This window comes from Limanda limanda, chromosome 3, assembly GCF_963576545.1.
Source record: "Limanda limanda chromosome 3, fLimLim1.1, whole genome shotgun sequence".
Taxonomy (NCBI): Eukaryota; Metazoa; Chordata; class Actinopteri; order Pleuronectiformes; family Pleuronectidae; genus Limanda; species Limanda limanda.
This window is the reverse complement of record NC_083638.1, coordinates 20649146-20670297: the sequence shown is the minus strand read 5'-3', so window position 1 is coordinate 20670297 and position 21152 is coordinate 20649146. Positions and strand designations below refer to the sequence as shown.

The 21152-nt window shown below is 45.6% G+C and overlaps 1 protein-coding gene across 1 annotated transcript in view; it reads right to left on the bottom strand.

The window, feature by feature from the left end:
• The window catches only part of gse1b (Gse1 coiled-coil protein b), a 173272-nt gene that overhangs the window by 43476 nt on the left and 108644 nt on the right, over positions 1-21152 (bottom strand). The gene's annotated exons all lie outside the window — the stretch shown is intronic.

The following is a 21152-nucleotide window of genomic DNA, read 5'->3' as shown; positions in this document are numbered from 1 at the left end:
TATAGTGAGAGTAATTCCATCAAGTGTCCACAAGGGGACAGCCACCTACCAGAAGCACAGAGAAGCCTCAGCTGACAACCTCTCGCCCTGTCTGGCTTATCAATGGTTTTACTGTGGATTAGATACCAGCGGCTGCACTGGCTGTAAAATCAAAGCCACACTTGTAAGCAGCAAAGACCGGGTTGTTCTCTCAAAGCCAAGGATGAAAACACGAATTAAGCAGGTGATGGCAGGGGTGGGGTGGGGTGGGGTGGGGCATGGAAGTGGGATGAGGTCTCTCTCTCTCTCGCTCACATTGTGCTGTGTGTGCTGCTAATTGCTGTGCTGCACTGGATCAAATGCGAGCCTCATTACGTATTGTGAGTCTCTCCTGCAACATACCCACTTGTCCATGCTAACAGGAGCCCCGGCGGAGCAGAGAAACACGACCCTGATGCACGCACACCGCACCCCCCCACATTACATCGCCCTCCTTCCTGCATGTGAGTGAATATATAATACATGTGATAGCGGCCTCCTCACCTCTGTTTGACCTGAGAGCGAGCGAGAGTAAGTAGACAGGATATCCTGACTAACGATGCAGCTTCAGGACCTCGGCTTTTGATCCACCATGCTGTCTCTCCACATGCTGCTCCCACACACAGCTCTGCGAGGATCCCCCTTCTGTTCAATTCCTCAAATCAGAAGCCCTTAGAGTATTAAAACGCCTTAGTTGACTCGGAAATCTTTAGTCAATTACTCCTTTTTATGGTCTATACATCGCTAATCACCAAATGACGTATTAGTCATTTCTGGCAATTAGTCATTGTTATTAAGAAAAGCCATTACCGATGTTCCACAGACACATCTCGTGCATCACAATGATATTCACAAATATGTTCTGGTCTTTAATAAGCACCGGATCCCTCAGCATGAGTGCATTCCTCTGTGGAGTGACAAGAATACTGTGAAAAAATTAGATTATTATATTTCAATTAAAAAGACTAATGGATTTGTGAAAAAGAAAATGTTTTGACTATTGCTAAGCCTACTTTTTTCAAGTCAAGAGCAGCAGGACAATATAAACAAACAATCTCACCAATGTGCACAGTTAAAAACTGCATCAATACATATGTTTTTATCACCTCATAACCTTCTCACCCATTGTAAATAACAACAAAGATCCAGCTTTTTGATCACAATGTTATGAAGATGGATGAACTAAAGAGTGAGTGAATTCACGCTTAGAATGTCTTTTCATTAAAGGTCCAAAAAGTATCTTTAATCTTGGCACACGGTCACACACACTTTCAAAAACACACTGTTGCCCTGTGTATCTCCCACAATGAGCCTTTACCTAATTACTCGTCCTCCTCTCGCCCCAGGTGCACTACTGTACAACGGAGGGAGTCTGCAGAGTCTTCCTCTGCTCCTCCTCATCTCCTCTTTCCAGCCATCCTTCTGTACCTCCTCCAGCTTCTTCCTTTTGATACTGAACACCCCCTCCCCACACACACTCACACATTTCCCATTCTCGCTCTTAACATTGCCTCCTCCTCCTCCTCCTCCTTATCTCTGCAGCCTTTACTTCCTTATGCACAACCTCCCTCCCTCTCTCACTTTCTCTCTCTGTCTCTGTCTCCCTCCTCTCCCCCTCTTTCTCTGCAGCGGACCTGGCCTTAGGCATCGTTAGCTTAATTTAATAAAGGGGCTTAAGCTTTTGAGAGGCTTTTGAAGGATCTGACTGCTGTTACATTCATTACAATCTATCAGCCACGAGAGACACAGCCTTGTTGCATTTCTGAGAAGGCGAGCAAGTGTGTGTGTAATAAAAGTGCGTCGATAAAGCTATGATGGAATCGCACATCTTATATTGTCACAACTCACTGCTGCTCTACACAGTAAACTGCTGTGTACAAGTTTGGTGTGTCTACATCAGGCAAACACTGTATGTGAGTTTGCATACACGTAATATATATACTGTATATACAGTGACGTTGAGGAGGGTCTGACAGATGAATTATCCGGTTCCGTGAGAGCATGCACTTTCCTCCCATCAGCATCCAAAAAAATGTCTCATTCACCTCCAATGTTGAAGTCCCGCAATCCTCTCAAAGACAAACCGTACACACACACACACACCCCTTCAAAAACACACACACACACACACACACACACACACACACACACACACCTCCTGCTTCGCCTCTGTTATGTGGATGACAAGTGGCAGATCTCTGAGCCTTTGCCATGGGGAGACAAGTTATGGCAAAGGCAAAGCAGCTCCCTCTCTGACCTTGTTTAATCTCCCCCACTGTTTTGACTTGTACCTCGAACACTTAAAAATTCTGAAGCAAACCAATGTGCACATGTGCATGACTGAGCGAGGGCTTCAGGGCATACGCTATACCTCTCGGGTGTGTGCTCCACGTTCTTCACAGGCAGATATGAAATTAAGGTGATAGAGGTAATTAACATGCAAATCAGACCCCACCCAGAAGGCGAGACGAGGGGCTACGCAAAGTGACAGTTTAAGCAAGAAGGAGACAGAGGAGTGGATGGAAAGAAATTTGGAGAAAAGGGAGAAATAACGAGGAAGAGTGACGCCCTGTGTTGTTCTTTACCTCACTGACTGACACGCTGTCATCACTGTTACCACCCAGCTGTGCACACCTATCTCATTTAGAAAGATAATGTCTTCATTTACCAGTTTATTGGGCATGAATTTACAATTTAATTCAATAGTAATAAATGTCATTGCAACAAACTATATCTTAACACACCTTAAAATGATATGTACGTCATTTTCAGAGATACACAAGAATACCCTATACAGTTCTTGTATGCAACATTTTTCATATGACAAAAAAAAACACCTAGATAGGTCACATAATATAACCTGTTATCCTGCAAAAATTCAATATTGAGATCTAAAAATTGTTAAACTAACATATACAGTCAAATTGAAAAAACACACTGAGCAGTATGCTGCTTGCCTGACCCTGTAACCCAGACCCCAGGGTCACAACCAAACACTACACCACACACATTTTGACTGGCAGCTTAAAAGGACCAATCGCAAGATACACAATGCAGCCTCCGGCCTATTAGAGATGAAGGGGATGGGTTGTCTTTACAAAGCTTGTGTTCGAATAGACTGTGAGGAGATGTGTTGAGGGTTGAAGGGAAATCTCTTTCACATTTCCTTCACGTTACTGTAAATATGCTGCTTTTCTCCCCCACTGCCCTTAATTACATACATACACATGCAGCACATGCACCACATGGTCTGGCACCATGTGATGAATGAGCTGCCCCCCCCCCCCCCCCCCCATGGTCTGGTCTGGCTCCAAAGCTAAAAACAGAGGAAAGGCCTCAGAAAAGAACAGGGAAATAATTAAAGTAAAGAATAAAGGAGATATGTGGAAGCTGAATGGGTTAAAGCGGGGAGGTCTTTGGGTTTGGTTCCCTCCTACCTATGCTTCTGCTAGTGTGTGTGTGTGTGTGTGTGTGTGTGTGTGTGTGTGTGTGTGAAAGCAACAGGGGATGTGTGGTGAAGCCTATTAACAGACGTAGTGGTAATAGGCATGGGGAACCAGGATGTGTCTGAGCCACTGACCTGCCCATTAGCTCTCTCCACTCCGCTAAGCCCTCACATCGATCAGCCAGCCACACATCATTGATCTGGAAAACCAGGCACGAGCGAACTACTTAGACATACCCTCTGTCTCTCACGCCTCTCAGTGTGTGTGTGTGTGTGTGTGTGTGTGTGTGTTTTGTTCCTATGAATGTTAGGCAGACCCTTGTGTCTGAGTGGACGCACACATATACCCACATCTACACACGCTTCACTTAACATACAAAAGGGCCAAGGAATTTAAAAGCCTGCTGTTATATCATTTCTCCTGTTATTCAAATGCATTCCACCTTCCCACCTCTCTGCTGTGACATAATTAACAATATAGACTCCTCTATTAGCCACGCTGGCGGCAGCTAATTGTTAGCTGTCAGTTCAGAGCACATAGACCCTCTTAACCCGCTATGCACTGCGCCTGTGTGCAAACGGGTGTAAACACACATAAACATAAACAAGCACAAAACAGTTATGCGCTCATATAATTGCCCACACCTCTACACTTACTGTACCTCCGGTTTATATTCTCCTGTACATTTTGATCAGGATGCAGGAGGATTTAGTTAAGACTTGAATGTTAATGTTAATGGACGATATCTCAGCAGCTAATTAGGTTAAATTGTTCCCACATTACTCTCTTTGTTGAGTTCTCCCTAAAACAGCAGCAGGCAGATGCACCAGAGGAACTGATTTACACCCTGACAAAGAAAGACAGCAATAAGAAGAAGAGAGGGGTGAAGGACCAATGGAAGGCTACAGAAAATTACTATTTTATGGTCAAGATTAGATATGATTAAAAGAAACAAAAGGGAGGAGAAGACTAAATGTGATAGAGGATATAAATGAGTGAGTAAAAGAAATCAAATTATCAGTGAAGATGAACACATGTGCAGTCAGCCAACAGCAGTGTGTTTTTACAGATATAAATAAGTCCAATCTAATACAAGGACTCAGCATGGCAATCCATGGTGGTGCATCACTGGAGGTCGCAACCAGAGACTGGATATAAAGATGGACGACGTGACGTCTCCCCAAAAGTAAAGTCATAGCGCCTCGATCAATGCCTGGTCCCAAATCTAACTCCTCCATGTTATTGGATGGGAAGTGGATCAAACTAAAAAGGTCAAAGGCTACATGTTAATTTTGTATTTTTTTCTCAAAGATGGTTTATGTCACTTTAAGGAGTTGTCATTACACTGATTTAAGTTAAAGCTCACATTTTTTCTGGTAAGTTTGGTTTCTAAACATATATAAATGTTGTGAATCATGATTGACAGCTGAGACTGGCTCACGATTGGTCGAGCGTGTGCATCAGCGATCCCTTGCTACCACGGTTCCATCCCTTGATTATTACTGTGCAGACTCTCCCTCTAAATGTGCGAAGTAGCAGTGTTTGTATCCGTTTGCCTTCAGTTCTGGATAGCGGGAGGAAGAGGAGACACGTCGCCCATCTTTATGTATGGTCTGTAGTAGCGATATAACAGATTCATTATTCACAGTGATCAACTACAATGGGAAGAGTGGGAGAATTGTAAAACTACACATATTTTGTGATTTGTTGTATCTTCATCAAGTTAAAACACAACCCATAATAACCCTGGGATATTTTCCATCATCGCCGCCCACTTACACCCACTCCCTCCTCTATCCTCTCACCCACACCCACCCCCCGAACACACACACACACAGCCTAAAACAGATGGCGGCGGGACAATGATAGTCAAACCAATTATTTATCTAATTATGACTTACCACTTAACAGCATTATCTCCCCATGCAATAGTTAGGTGCTCAAACAGGGGTGATGGGAGTCTAAACAGAGTCATTACGATTGCAGTTACCAGGGGCGACCCGGCATGCCCACTCGACCGGTCCTAACGTACACCAACTGTTGTGTTTTTAAATGCTGATTCTTATTAATTTTTACAACAGACATGCCTACAAACACACAATATATCACGATGCAGAGGGAAATGGAGAAACGGAGGGAGAGATGCAGCAGCAGGCAGTGTGAGTTCAAACCCATGCTAATAGGGTAATTGCATTGATTTCCATTTAGCTGTGCTCTCTGATGTTATTTACAGCATTTAGTCCAACAAACACGGCCCTGCTCTCTTCTCCCAGCTTGCTTTTAACCAGCCGTGACATGCTGTCAACCCCTCTCCCTCTACCCTCTGCCCCCCCCCCTTCACCCTGTTCACAACTGCCAAAACAGCCAAATACATTATTAGGCCATTAATAGCAGCAACGCTTACACATCTCTCCAACCCCCCTTCGTGATTCATTTCGGTATTGCAGTCCCTCCCTCCCTCCCTCCCTCTCGATCGTCCTCTCGGGCCTGTTGGCACAAAAGCTGGGCGGCTTTGAAGTGGCCTTGTTTATCCAAACAGTTTGAGATGCGGTTGTGTGTGTGGACCGGGCGACGGGTGAGAGGGTTCAGTGAGGGTGGAACCAAATGTCAAGGCCTCACAAGTGTTGAGGGCGAAGTGCGATTTTTCAATCAAGGCGTCCTGGGCCCCTTCATTACAGATGACAACTGATTACTAATGATAAAAAATACACAACACTGTCTTCTGATGCACCAAACATCCATCCACCGGCATGACACACTGAGCAGGTTGAACTGAAACCAGAAGTCTGTCCTCTCTCACCTCCATGTCTCATAACAATAGACTATATATAAGAGAGAGAGAGAGAGAGAGCGTGAGAATGAGTGTGGAGCTGATTAGCATGGAGCAGACACAGCCTTGTATTAGTGCTGTATTAATATGGCGGTCACGTCCGGGACACAGACAGACTGCATTAAGCTCATCACCACTCTTCTGCACACATCAAGGACTCTGCCGAGACCTGCCACCTACCACACTGGCTTAAAAGCAACTGGAGGTGGGGAAGATCTTATATGTCAATGAAATGTGAGTTATTTCCCCCCCCCCTGCTCCATTGATGTGTGTGAGTTAACAGAGAAACCAGGCGGGAAGTTGGTCTGCACAATGTATGGAGGAGTGTTGCGTGCATGAGGGGAACATATGTGTTCGGCGTGTTGTATTTGTGAAGCGTCCGCAGCGCACAAATGATTCATTTCATTCACATCCAAAGGGCTGAGTGGGTGGTATAGTGGCCTGGCATTGACAGCACAGACACACTAGCATGTAAAAGTGCGCGTGTTATACATACATATGAACAGTGTTGGGGAGTAACGGAATACATGTAACGGCGTTACGTATTTAGAATACAAATTATGAGTAACTGTATTCCGTTACAGTTACAAATTAAATAGATGGTATTCAGAATACAGTTACATTGTTGAAATCAGTGGATTACATGACGGTACTTCTCTGTTTCACGAGTTTAATCACTGTCTCGTAAATCCACCGGAGGCAAAGCCCCCAGGAAGCAGCTGGAGACCAGGGCTGCCGTAAGAGCGCCCGGAACCCGGCGGCGTGAAGAAGCCTCACCGCGACCGGCTCGGGACCGTTACAGGCCCGGGACCGTGGCTCTGAGAGAGTTCCGTCGCTACCAGAAATCTACGGAGCTGCTGATCCGCAAGCTGCCCTTCCAGCGCCTGGTGAGAGAAGACCGACCTGCGCTCCCAGAGCTCTGCTGTCATGGCTCTGCAGGAGGCCAGCGAGGCACGCCGGGTTCACACCGGACGCTGAAGCGACGCTAAAATAATATCACCCGTTGACCCAGTAGTATAAAAGCATATAGTCACTTGTTGCTCCAACATTAACTGCAACAGCGTCCCAATTTAATGTCATCCATCTTCGAGAACTTCTCCGCTGCTTGCTCCGTTCAATGTCGGGTGTCGAGAGTAAATTACGTATTCTCCGCCCCCCTCTCTTTTTATCTTTATGACTGCTTGTGTGTCTGTATGGAGGGGGGCATTTAATAATGTGATCGGTCAAATTGGTAAAATTAAAACTCCAGGACAACAGAAGGGGAATACAAACTATGGGATGCATGCTTTATCATTTATATCATATAAAATATGTCATCAATATCGTTTAAAATCATTTTTCAGTGTGTTTCCTGGAGCGATACGCTCGCGTCAAGCGCAAAAAATAGACCCGACGCCGAAACGATCGCTGCACGGCGAGAGGCAGCCTTGGCGCAGGGGGGGGGGGGGGTCCTTCAGCTTCCGGTGGGACCCGCACAGAGATGGGAGTGGATGGGAGCCGGACATCCAGCTTGCCTGCCGCATCGGTGGAGAGAGAGTTTAAACTGGTGCTGCTCCACTGACTATAACAACGCCGCAATCATACACTTAAAAAATGCAATACAAACCGGAAGTATTCCAAGTATTCAGAATACGTTACTCAGATTAGTTAATGTAATGGAATACGTTACAGATTACATTTTTGGGCATGTATTCTGTATTCTGTAACGGAATACGTTTTGAAAGTATCCTTCCCAACACTGCATATGAACGTAACATATGTCATCTTGGGGTTTTATTCAGAACATGCCGCAGTACCATCAGTGCCCACACATTTCGGCTTAACCACGCTTTACCACTCCCTGTGGGAATCAGATGAACAAGAACATGCAGTATCAAAAGTAGAACTGCAGGAGTACACGGCATCAAGTTAAAAAAAAAAAAAAAAATCCTAAAGCCGCCCTTATAAATAACTAAACAAACAAATTAATAAATAAAATAGAAATTTAAAAAAACAGCCAATGTTAAGTTAGTTTGTTAAAGAAATCAAACTTCATTCATGACAAAGGTGTCATCCTTCAACTAAACCAAGAATCTGTCTCTCTGTCTTTATGTCCCTCGACGAGATCCCGACCCTGACGCCCCCCTATTTATTAGACCCTTCACCCGCTGTGAAGTCGACATTGACTTTCTCTCCCTCCTCATCCTCCTCTTGTCTCATCACTGAGGGCCTATTAGCTGCGGTGCGTCTCCCTCCCCTTCAATGCAGTCATCTTTTAACCGTGCCAGCTCTCTCTCTCTCTCTCTCTCTCTCTCTCTCTCTCTCTCTCTCTCTCTCTCTCTCTCTCTCTCGCTCTCTCTGCCCCTGTGAGGCACTGAATTAACTTGGCTGATTGAGTCTACCCTATACAGAAAGCTACACCGATGTCATTCCTCCATTGTGCTATTTGTGCTGTGGCATCAATCACCGTGTCCCATTGCTGTAAAGCCACTGATCTTACAAGGAAAATAACAGGTCGTTTCTCCGAATGGCTCCAAATAAAAGATTCTGCCACTCAACTGACTAGAAATACAGCAGGTACATTTTTCTCTCCCTCCATCACTTTCTTTCTCCCTGCAGGTTCAAACCGGAATAGCGAGCACCCTACTGTAAGACGATAAGGGAGGCTAAAGCGCTTCTATCCCAGCAGAACACACACACTCAGAGGGATAAGCTCTGGACTAGCCCAGATCCTTGAAACACACAAACACGGAGAAGCAGACGTTACAAAGCAGAAGCTCTCGTCTCACCGCTAAGCAAGCAGGGGAAGGAGGGAGGGAAGACGAGGAGAGAATGAAAGGATTTAGTCTTCATCTGCGGATGAACATGCCATCTCCTCCCCCCTGTTCGCACAGATTCCCCTTGCTTCCCTTTACCTCTAATTGCCACTTCAGCCCACTTTTCAGCTCCGTCAGCCTGGCCTCGGAACACCCACTGTCTTTGGACAACTGGGTTACCGAAGACCGATACATTAAGTGTTTGGTAACACTCTTTACATTCCAAAGCAACATAAGCTGTGGCTATGAACATTGGAAACACATTCCTTGAGCCAAGCGCACGCTTCACACTCCTCCGACACACTTTCCCGGCGTGCAGATGGTGTGTGTTTAAAGCCAGCAGGGCAAGGCAGCCCATGTCAGTGAGCGTGCATGCATGTGCATCCGCAAAGTCTACGTGTGTGTGTGTGCTAATGTGTGTGTGTGCTAATGTGTGAGTGTGTGCTTGTCTGTGTATGCGAGTGCTCAAGGTCTCACCTGGGGGACGAGAAATTAACACAAGCAAATTTTACTGCATTCATTTTCATTTTGCTGGTAACAAGACCATCTGTTAACCATGCTGCTCCATACAGGCAGTGAAAAAAAAAGATAAGTGGGCCGCACTGCAATCACTCCCACAAACCCCCACCCCCCCATCCCCTTCTCTGCACTCCCTCTACCCGCTCTCCAGCACAGTGTGGGGCAGAGATAACACCTCAAGGCCATGGAGTTGCTGCCAGCCCTTTAAACCTCTCCGTCTCCCTCTGCCTTGCTCTCAGTGTTTTTCGTGATGAAAGAGCGGAGTCGGATCAGAGGGAAACATGGCAGCCCAGAGACCTGGATCCACAGCCGAGGCTAAAAACCAGAGCACGGAGTCAATGCCCTTTGCATTCACCGGCAGGACAGACCTGTGGACACCCACCTATGTACACGGTGCACTCACGCAAGCAAACCTACACACCTACACATTTGTTAAGAAAGCTTAATCATGCAGTTTTTTCTACACACAAATTAAATAATACAATATTTAATCACTGCTCAAGATAAGATAAGATCAGACTTTATTGAACCTCACCCCAGGGGAATTAATTTGTTACAGCTGTAGTTAGTCAGAATGAGGAAGACAAGAGAATCAAAAAAGCCAATAGAATAAAAAGTAAATACAGAATATGCACATGATATACACCCTTCACTACGGAAATATCGTTTCCGGAATTCGCTAACACCCTCTCACATCTGGCTTTTGTCCGCAATGGGATTGGATACAATCGACATTCACTCCCAGGTCAAATGACTCTGCAGCAGACACTGGATTTTATCGGCTCAGGCGCTGATCAGCACTGATTGAAACATGACACCTGGCTGAACATGCTAATTTCTTCTCCTTCTTTTTTTTTCTCATTCTAGACGCTAATGCTGCACTTTTTTTATACAATGTTATTGGCTCATTGAGCTGCCGGCCATTGGCACGTGATTAGCCACAAACGTTTGTGTACTCATTGCTTTTTACATCAACAACATGCAACAGCTAATTTTTGGTTAGTATCATGCATGATTCAACACTGACAAGACCAAGAGGTGAGAGAGCTTCTCAGTTCGCGACGAAGTGACTTGCTGGGTGAAAAAAAATCCTGTTCTGACAATGGGACAGGAGTCAATCCCCTTATTTGAGCAGGTTAACCAGCATAAAAAAAACCAGAGTACCTGCTAATTTTGGTGTAAAAGAGATAGATGCTTGCACTGGCATGAACTCATCTGTCTGTGTGTGTGCATGTGTGTGCGCGTGCATGTATGTGTGTGTGGTAAGATACAGATGGGCTCCAGTGGGCTGTTACAAACCCTCTCTGACAACGGCTTAACGAGGTCACTGGCCTTTGGCTGCCGCATCTGTGTCGGTGTCGGAGCAGCCAAAACACACAATCACTCCGATTAATATAAGCTTAAATGTAAAAAGGAAATACTTTCAACTCTGTGTGTCCTATATGTCCAGTTTTTATCCTCTGACATCTGTTATAATGACCAAAAAACAAAACACCATCTCCTCGCTTCCCACACACACACACACACACACACGTGGGAGTACTCTGCACTTTTTAAGTAAAACACTCGGAAGTGTTTTGTTCAAATAATGACACAGGAAAAGAGAGGCGGTAGTGAGAGGAATCCACTGATCTAATTAGCAGCTAGTTAGCAGCAAAACAGTGGAGTCCAATTAGGGGGGGGTGCTGCCGTGTATGTCGAGAGGTGTTTAAATGTTATCCTGATTATCAAGACTGTTTATTTGTTCTTCTATCAGGAGACACACTCAGTGCATCTGACGGCAAGATTTAGATAAACAAGTATACGAGTGGCGGAATGTTTATTTTACACTGAGAATGTGTTAAATACCGACGTGTGTGTGTCAGAGGTTTTAGTGAGTATGAGTGCTTGTATGTATTGTTTCTACCTGAGTGTGTGTGAGTGTGCATCTCCACTGTGTTAGTGCACACACTTGTCTGATGCGCTCATTAATACACCGTATAGAAACCATTTCCACGTAGCACTTAACTCCTCTTCACTGTCACATAAGACACCGCTGTCTCTCCCCATCTCTCTCTCTCTCTCTCTCTCTCTCTCTCTCTCTCTCTCTCTCTCTCTCTCTCTCTCTCTCTCTCTCTCTCTCTCTCTGTCTCTCTCCATCTCTCTGCCCCCCGCCCCCTCCCTTCCTTTTGGCAGACTGTCCCATTGTCGGCAGGTGCACGCTCCGGTGGCAGCCAAAGTGCCAACCTGCCCTCCATATGCCCGCCTCCGCAGTGCCAGCTTACTCCTGCCACTCCCCACCAGGATTCAGCTGGCTGACCACCCCAAATCTGTTCCCCGCTCCCCGCCACCAATCCTCCCCCACACTCATCAGTATCCACCCCTAGCCTCTCTTCTCCCACACACACACACACACACACTCATGCACGGACGCACACACACACACACGCGCCAGTTCTCCCTCGTCTTGCACTAGTGAGGCTCTCTCGACAGCCGACTAGCATCCGCTTGTCATATCTTCCTGTGTGCTTTACCCTCCCTCCTTTAGCCCTGTTCTCACCTTACACTGCATTCCTCTGACCTTCATCTGCTGCTCTTCAGCCTCCTGAGCATGCCCGAGTTGTCCAGCTCTTTTCTGAGATCCCCCCACCCCCCAACCCCCCCCTTGACATGATGCCGAGAGACCAGAGCAGACACTCGCAGAGGCAGGCGCCAGGCCACATCAATCAGCAGCGCGGTGCAGGACGACTGCATGTCAGATCGATGCGTCATCCTTCAACTGGTTATACTCTGGGATTTATAGGGAAATCCACCCCCGGTCCAATGGTGTAGGGCATATTATGCCGCTAGCAAGTTACTCTCAACGTCATAATGGGATCGGGGCATCAATGCCTAGTGTAAGTGTGCGAGAGGAAGTGTGTGAGAGTGCGTTCATGAAGAGCCTCTGATGTAACCTTGTTTGACCTTTCAGCTTGTGCAGTTTCTCCTGAGGGCGTGAAACCACACGTAAACACATAAACACAAACACAACAGCCACGGGGCTGGAAACGAGAGAGGACAGGATATACAACCAAACCCTCTGAACACTTTTCCTTTTTTTTTGTTCAGAGCAAAAGAGACAGGCGTCGTTTTTTGACTTCATACTGTTAACACCCATTGACAATCATAAACGTGGCGTGTGAGATTTACACTGAGCCATAGCCGCCGTGCTATTTGTTCTGCGGTTGCCTTAAGACCTCTATAAACACAAAGTGATGGAGCGGTAATCCCGTGCCCTCTCCTCATTACTCCTCCTCCTGAGGAAGCCATCTGACCGGCCCGGAGCAATCTATTCAGGTCACAACCATCATCTATCATCCATCATCAAGTCTCTCCTGTCGCTCCGCCTCACCCTCACCCGCACTCACACACACACACACACAGCAATTCAGTGTGTGACACTAATTTTAATAGGATGCTCGAGACCCAGTCACTGATCACTCGCCCCGTGCCAACCCACTGTCTTCGAACGACATGCAGCGAGGAAAGTAAGTGAAAGAGAGAGGATATGGACGGGGGATAGAGGGACAGAGCGAGGGAGGAAGGAGAGGGAAAAAAACAGAGAGAGGGAGCGGGAGAGAGAGAGAGAGAGACCTTGCCTTGAGTCATCTCCAGTCTTTAACAGGATGTGATGAGCTCTCGCCATTCTCTTAATCTGCCTCCCATGATTAATTTCCATTTCCTGTGCCCCGACAGGCTGGCGGCTCAGCACCAATCAGCTCTCTCACCAATTGCACCTCCTGTTGACACCCTGAGGTCGCCGGCCTCTAATCCTTAACCCTTCCAGCCCTCACATATTCAGAGGAGAAGAGAGAAGCTTCCTGTAGAGACAGGTATTTACAACCTCATCTAAAAATACAGCGGCACTTTTACGTCTCTGCGCCGTGGAGACTGGCCAGAGGAGGTGAGTGGAACCCCGGCTATTAACACAGATCACGTGGCGCGACAGGATGGAGGAACACGCACAGACAATATGACATGTCTGCACAATAAAGAGAAGATGCCTAACAGATTTAACAAAGAGCAGGAGATGGGATTGGCGACGGGCAAATTGCATTTTCTTCATTTCTTGTCTTAAGTGAAGAGGTTTGCTTTAATGGCTAAGCTCCGAAATCCAATCGACTAATGATTGGAAAGCTGTCGGCTTAGAAGACCCCCCCCCCCCTTCACAAGAAATGTACACAAAGATACACATAAACACACACTCGTCTACAGGGCTCCAGACTGGAAAAAGTATGGTTGCCAAATCCTGTTTACCCTCTCTCTGGGTGGTACAGTTCTATGTTTTCTCCTCCTCTTCCCCATAAATCTTAGCCTTGCACACTCCTAATTACCCCAGGAAGTGAGGGAGGATTACTCTGCTTCTCCCTCTAACCTCATCTTTCTCCTTTTTTTCTGCTCTTACCCGCTGTGCATTTGTGGTGCAGTTAAAAGGGCAGGGGACATTTGAGATCAATGGAATTTGCCAGTTCTGAAGTATGTGTGTGTGTGTGTGTGCTACAGTTCAGTCTGTGGAAGTGAGGGTGTATATGTTCCCTGAAAGTGTGAACCCGGTGGTGTGATCTTCCGGGAAGATACTGGACAAATCAAAACAGAACCTCAGTTGCCCTGCAGAGGAGGAATCACGCGGTAACAGATGCTGCCGATCCTTAGTCACTCTGTCCGTCTCCGCATGTCTGTGAGTGTGAAGGCAAGAACATTAACGTGCCTTTCAGGAACACTTCTGCTTGGACGGTTTTACATTACAAACGCACATTCCTTGTGGTTTCTCCCACTTTAGAAAGCTATGAGAAGATCGGTCCGTGCCACCAAAACTTAAAAATGACATCTGATTCCACTCAGCTTTGTAGGAAAAACTTGGACAGACGTTTAAAGTGATTTAACGTGATGTCATTTGTAAAAGTAGAAGACAAAAAGATGAAGTATGGGAAATAGGGAGAATAAATGAGGTCTGACCAGTGCATGATTACTTTCAGTGCCCGGCCGATATGAGCCTTTCACAGATATATCAGTATCTGCGTTTGTGTTTTCCAATAGGATTTCACAGATAAAAGATCTGGATTTGAATTATTATTTTCTTGATTTTCTTGTTTTGTATATGTTTGTATTTTTGTTTTATGGTTATCTGTGGTCGAATTAATGGTTAAAATATAAAAATTCAAGCCTCAGTCACATTTCAAGTGTTAGATAACACGCATTGCCATCTTTTAATGCACATGAATCAGCTGATATATCAGTGTCTGCATCAGAGTCAGCCCCAAAAAATCCATATCAGTCTGGCTCTATTTTAATATTAAGACATTCCTCTGAGACATGATCCTGTGTATTTATATGAGACGTACATATCAAGTCATCTTATGCAATGATGCAGGTGATTGATGGAGGTGAGTCGACATCTTTACATAAAATGTAGTTTCCCTTCCTCTCTCTGATCAGACGCAATAACTAAGTTTACACAACTCATTGCTCACTCTGAACATCCAAAGAGAGCAGCTCATTCTGGTGGTCATCTGCTGGAGAGCTTACAAATTAGTCACCACTCGGCTTTCTAATGTTAAACTCCTTCTCATCAGTGCTCACATATGAAAAGTAATACTGAATCTGTGTGCTCATGTACACCCAGGATAGTGTTTGTGTGTGTGTGTGTGTGTGTGTGTGTGTGTGTGTGTGTGTGTGTGTGTGTGTGTGTGTGTGTGTGTGTGTGTGTGCCTGAACCCAGCACCATCAGATGCAGGCCGAGTTTAATTAGAATTCTCTGTAGTCTAATTTGATTAGGGGAGGCAAAGGAAGATGAAGGCAATTAGAACTTGGCTATTTCTGCGAGAGTAATGTTTCAGGAGGTGACACACACACCCACACACACTCAGACAAACAAAACACATACACACATTAAACCACAAAAGCCCACATGCTCATTGCTCTTTCCAAATGGGGTCCATGTAGGTTCACAGCGACTTAACGCAAAAGAGCAGAGGTGAGTGTCCGTCATGACTGGCGAGTGTTTGACAAGCACCCAGAATGTGACACACAAGACCAGTCAGCTGATATGCACACAGCTCAGCTGTGGAGGAACCGTTTAACATCCCACTGCTGCCTCTGTGTGTGTGTGTGTGTGTCTGTGTGTGTGTGTGTGAGTGAGCAGTCCACAGCCGCAGAGGAGCAGAACAAACAAACGTACATACAACACAATGCACTACACAAACAACACTGCATCTCCCTGGAGCCAGACTGACGGGGCTAGCAGAGGAAACAGAGACAGAACTGACTGCAGTCTATAAATCATAGCTGTGTGCTACTGTGATACCAGCAAAGCCCCCATTACCCCCCCCCCCCCCCCCGCACCTGTTAGCCCACCAAATGTCTTTTGGAACAGCGTGTCAGACTGTGAAGGCTTGTTTGGTTTTGCTTTGTAAATGTGTGTGTGTGTGTTCCTGTCTTTCAAGGAAGGACAGCAAAATGTCCTGACAGAGATCAGAAGAAAATCCTCCATACGTGACTTCATATAAAGTAACAGTTCTACATGTAGGGTCATACATTCATTAGTTATATTTTGAAGATTTAGATGATACGCTTGATATCACGCTCCCATGGCGATAAACTTTATATTTGATTTAACTTTAATTCCGAGCCAGACGACATGTTTCCTTGTGCCAAGTCAGTTGCCTGACTCCAGGCTCTTTTTTATTGTGCAGACGTCGTCTCACCCTCAGCAAGAACATGAGCGCACACATTTGTTTCAAACTATATTCTCAGCGTTGATTTATCAAAATTGGACCTGGCAAGAAACACAACAACATAAAAGGTTTTTGGCAGAGAATCTTAAGCGAACAGAGCTCCTTATAATAGATAGAAACAGAAACATTGAATCAATAACAAATATAAAACAACAATAATAATACTTATTATCCTACTACTAATAAAAATGACTATAAGATGATAAAATAATCTTTTTGAATCTCAGTACCAAAAATAGTCTAAAAACCTATTCATAAGTCAATTTCAGAACATGAGCAATAAACTAGAGGTCACGTCCTCTACTCGTGGGCACCATGTGCTTCCTGTGCCGTATCTGCGAGTTAAGGCTACATGTCAAATTTTTCCTTTAAGTACGGACCTGGACATGTTTAGCTTTCCTCTGCATAAAGAAGAAAGGCAGAGTAAAATTAACTATGTGCAGTCTTTTTTACGTTATGAAGTTTGCATACTGATGTAGCTGAGCCATTCTGAGAAATACAGTCCCCACCAGTATGGTCCTACAAATGTGTGTGTGTCTGTGTATTTCTGGAACTCCCTGGACACTGTTGCTGGCCGTGGCGTGTATCCAGCGAGCGGTGGAGGCCACAGGTGCGCAGGGTCAGGGTTTAACAGCCATGGGTTTACGAGGAGACTAACAGGGCAGCCAGCGAGACGCTCCACGGCCGGCCATTACAGCCATAACCCGGGCAGTGCCACCTGCGGACTGGCGCGGAACAGATGCCATGCCGCCAACAGGTCAGGCCTTTTATAGCAAGGGCAGAGCGAGCGAGAGAGAGAGCAAGAGAGAGAGAGAGGGCCAGGGATCCAGTATAGTCTATCATTGTGACTGCTTTACTGCTGCTACTACCATCTAATGACAGTGCTGTCAGAGCACTTGAAGTGGGAGGGATGGAGGGACCGAGGAGGGGAGTAAAATAGATAAATGGATAACGGCGATAGAGTGAACGGGGGGAATAAATGCACAGAGGGAGGAGCGGGAGGATGCAGAGAGATGGGTGACACTTGAGAGGAGGCGAGCATATAGAGGCAGAGGGCAGATTTGTAGGAATTGATTGGAGGAGGTGGCCTCAGAGAGGAACAGACAGAGGAAAGATATTGTAGTTAATTGGATATAATGATTACACGACTCCATCGATAATCCCCTAACACGGTATAGACTCCTCTGCTGGTTTTTATCAATATGTGCTCTCCATTGGCTAAGGTAACACACAGACACACACACACACACACACACACACGAGCAGATGCACAATATGCATGTTTATTGCAAGACGCTCTAATCACACACTTCTCTTCTCTGGCCTTTATGTGAAAGGAGCACTCAGTAATCACCGGTGATTAGTCCGCAGGCTGATCCAGGGCTCAACAACAGCATGAGGCTCATGCACTTATTGATCATCTGATGTGTGTGTGTGTGTGTTTGTGGAGAAGGAGTTTTTGATCCACGTCGCTGCGGTTTCACATTTGGATTTTGAGTGCCAACGAGATGTGAAAAGAAAAGGCTGTTCTTCAATAATCAGAGGCTGGTTTGGTTCCAGATTCGTTTTTTTTGTGATAAATCTTGAAGAGACGAAGAAAACAAGAGGAGACCCTGAGAAACATGCCACTTAAAAAGGTTTGGTTGCCACATTTTTTCCCAGATTGCAAATCTGGTTGTTGCCTGAATCAATCCCCCTCTGAGCTACCTTGAGGTGAGTGAACTTTACCGGTGGGTTCAGGATTAGCTCTCAACACCAAAACAGAACAAAACTCTTGCCCCTGCTCTTTAACCTCACTTCCCTTTTCTACTTGCCTCTGTGGTTTGCAGTTTCTGTTTTCTACCATTGACGCTCTTGTTCTTTGCTTCTCTGACGGCCCATCCATTTTTCTCCTCTCTTCTACTTTCTCACTTCCCTGCCCTCAGGCTACATGCACAGACAGTTTTGAGGGGAGAACAAACAATGGCTGAAAGTGCTCCTGTAGATCTGAGCACGGTATTCAACTTTAACACACACATTCACACACGTACAACCCAATTCAACACACACAGACACGTATACCGGAGAGAGGCATTGTGAAGCGATCATAAAAAAACAAAACACACACACAGATATGAAAGGTATATAAGAGGTTTAAACATGTGTTTATGTCTAAGATCATTTGGAGAGGGGGAGGAGAATGAATAGAAGGAGGCAGGAAAGGAAGAAGTGAGGGATAGATAGCGTAAAGAATACAATGAAAAGCAGGAGGCATAAACAGAAAGAGTGACCATGAGCCATCCTCCATTAGTTCCTCCCGACCTCTGCTCCACCTTGGCTGTGATGTAAATGCAAGTTCAAGTGCTCCTTCTCTCCACCTTCATCTCTGCCTCTGTTATTCTTTCTTAATCCATTTCTTTCTCTTCTCTCTAACAATTATCCCCCCAATCCACCCCCAATTCCTCTTTATTTAACCCAACCTTTTTTTTTTTTTGTTGTCAAATAATCATGGAGAACGAGCATGTGTCTGACATGGTCTCCAAGGCAACAGCGGTTAAGACGGGAAGGCAGGCAGGGGCTCATTGAGAGGCTGAATGAAAAAAGAGGGGGGAGAGAAGAGGCTACCCACAGTGCTGGGTGTGTGTGCGCACACACACACACAGAGATTCAACACACAGAGGGAGAAAGAGATGGACACACACTCAGGCCAAACTCACCGGCTTTGGCCAATACTGAGAACCTCTCTCTGTGTCTCTAATCTGTGTGGTTCCCCTGCTGTGAGCTTGGTTGGTGTGGGACGTTGAGGAGTCTCAAGGGGCAACACACACACACGCGCACACACACACACAGTAATGGAGAGGGATGAAAGGGTCATAGATGCCTGGAGACAGGAGTCAGAAAGTCAGAGAGGACGGTGAGGAGTTGATTCAGCCAGAAACTGAATCCCCGTATGTTCCTGTCGTTCCCCTGATTTTTCGTCCTCATCTGTCCCATTCCTTCTCTAATTTCCTTTATGCATCGCTACTTCTCTTTCCTTGTCCTCCCTGCTTCTTGCATTAGTATGTTGGATCAAATCGTCCCCTTGAGTATGAAGAGCACACTCTGATCAGAGGCCGCGACACATGGAGTGAGGCCGTCCTCCTTCTGTGTGAACCTGCTCACACACAGACACACACACACACACCTCTGTGTTTCTCTTTATGTCTTTTTTTTTCTCACACAGCAGGCATTCTGTGGCCTTTACCAGCAGATCTCCATTTCAAAACCCACCTCCTGAACAAAAGAGAAAGGCTCGCACGACAAGAGAGCACGGACAACACTGGCGACATGCTGAAGAGAGCGTACAGGACAGTGCAGCAGATAAACAAGCTGTTACACATTGCCCATCTGAAGTATAAAAAAATACTGAAAATGATTGTAAATGCATTAGCTTGTTTAAATATTCAATTTTGTGGTCATCACTGGCCACAAGCAGCTTAGGGTACTCACGACAACAAACGCATATAATCTTGTACATGTGGAGACACTGCAATAGGGAATCCATTTAAAAGAGAGCCTGTGTTCTCATACTGTATACTTATGTTATATCACTGTTAGTCATGCAGTGTAGAATTCAGCATAAAAAAAGAGAGAGAGAAAAAAGAAGAATAGAAAGATAGAAAGAAAGAAAAAGGGAAAATCCATATTTAATACAAATGAATAGTGTAGGAGGACAGGTAATGTTTAGGTGAGGTGACGCTGTGATTTGTACAATATATAAAAGCATCCCTGTTAATTGCCAGGTTGGCAGCTGGCAGGTAAAGAGCTCTAATAGAAAAAGCGTGGGGTTGTAGGATGAAATGTGAGGAGGCAAAGTAAAGCAGTGTCGGCTGTGGTCTAACTGCACTCCACCTGCTGACTGAAGCTCCTAAATAATTTAGCTGCGCTGTCAGGGAAGTGTACCTACTGCTCCTGCAGTCACAAGAGGGTGAAAACACAGCCAGCAGAGGACAGGCACCTTTGTACGGATTTTGAATATCAAATATCATATTCATGCAAAAAAAATTATGTATTTGTACTTTACAGGTGGACAGTGTGCATGTGAGATATATAGAGATATATATTAATTGACATTTTCTATGAATATACACAGGGAAATAAAAAAAATTATTGTGGAATGAGCCCAGAGTAAAACATTACATACAGTATCTTCAGTTCCCTTCTCTTTCTTTCGCCTGTTCTGCTCCTGCCATTATCTCTCTCTCTCCCAGTGCCCTCTCTTGGCTGTCCTCTCCACAATCAGTGCCCAGTGACCCGTGAGACGCACTTAAGCGGCGAACGGCGGTAACCTCACGCCGCCTCGGTACTCACTCCGTTTTCACACACAAAGCCACAACCAAGCACATGCGCGCGCACACACACACACACACACACACACACAAACACAAACAAGCACACAGTCACCTGCACACACACACACACACACACACACACACGCACACACACACACAAACAAGCACACATTCACCTGCACGCACACACACACACACACACACACAGTCACACACATACACATACACACATAAAAGATGCTGATAGACTGATCCCAGACACAAAACTATACATTTGCGCCTCTCCTCTACTTGCTGAGTTGTTGTGTTGAATAAAGAACACACAGGTTGCCTCTTGTGTGTTGTTTACCTGTTGAATTCAGTGCAGATAAAGGGCTGAGATCTTTAGTGTAAAGGAGTGAGAGCTGCTGTCACACAGCATTACTAGTGCCGGAGCTCAGGTTCCAACTTCAGGACCAGCAGCACAAAGACAAGCGTCTCCT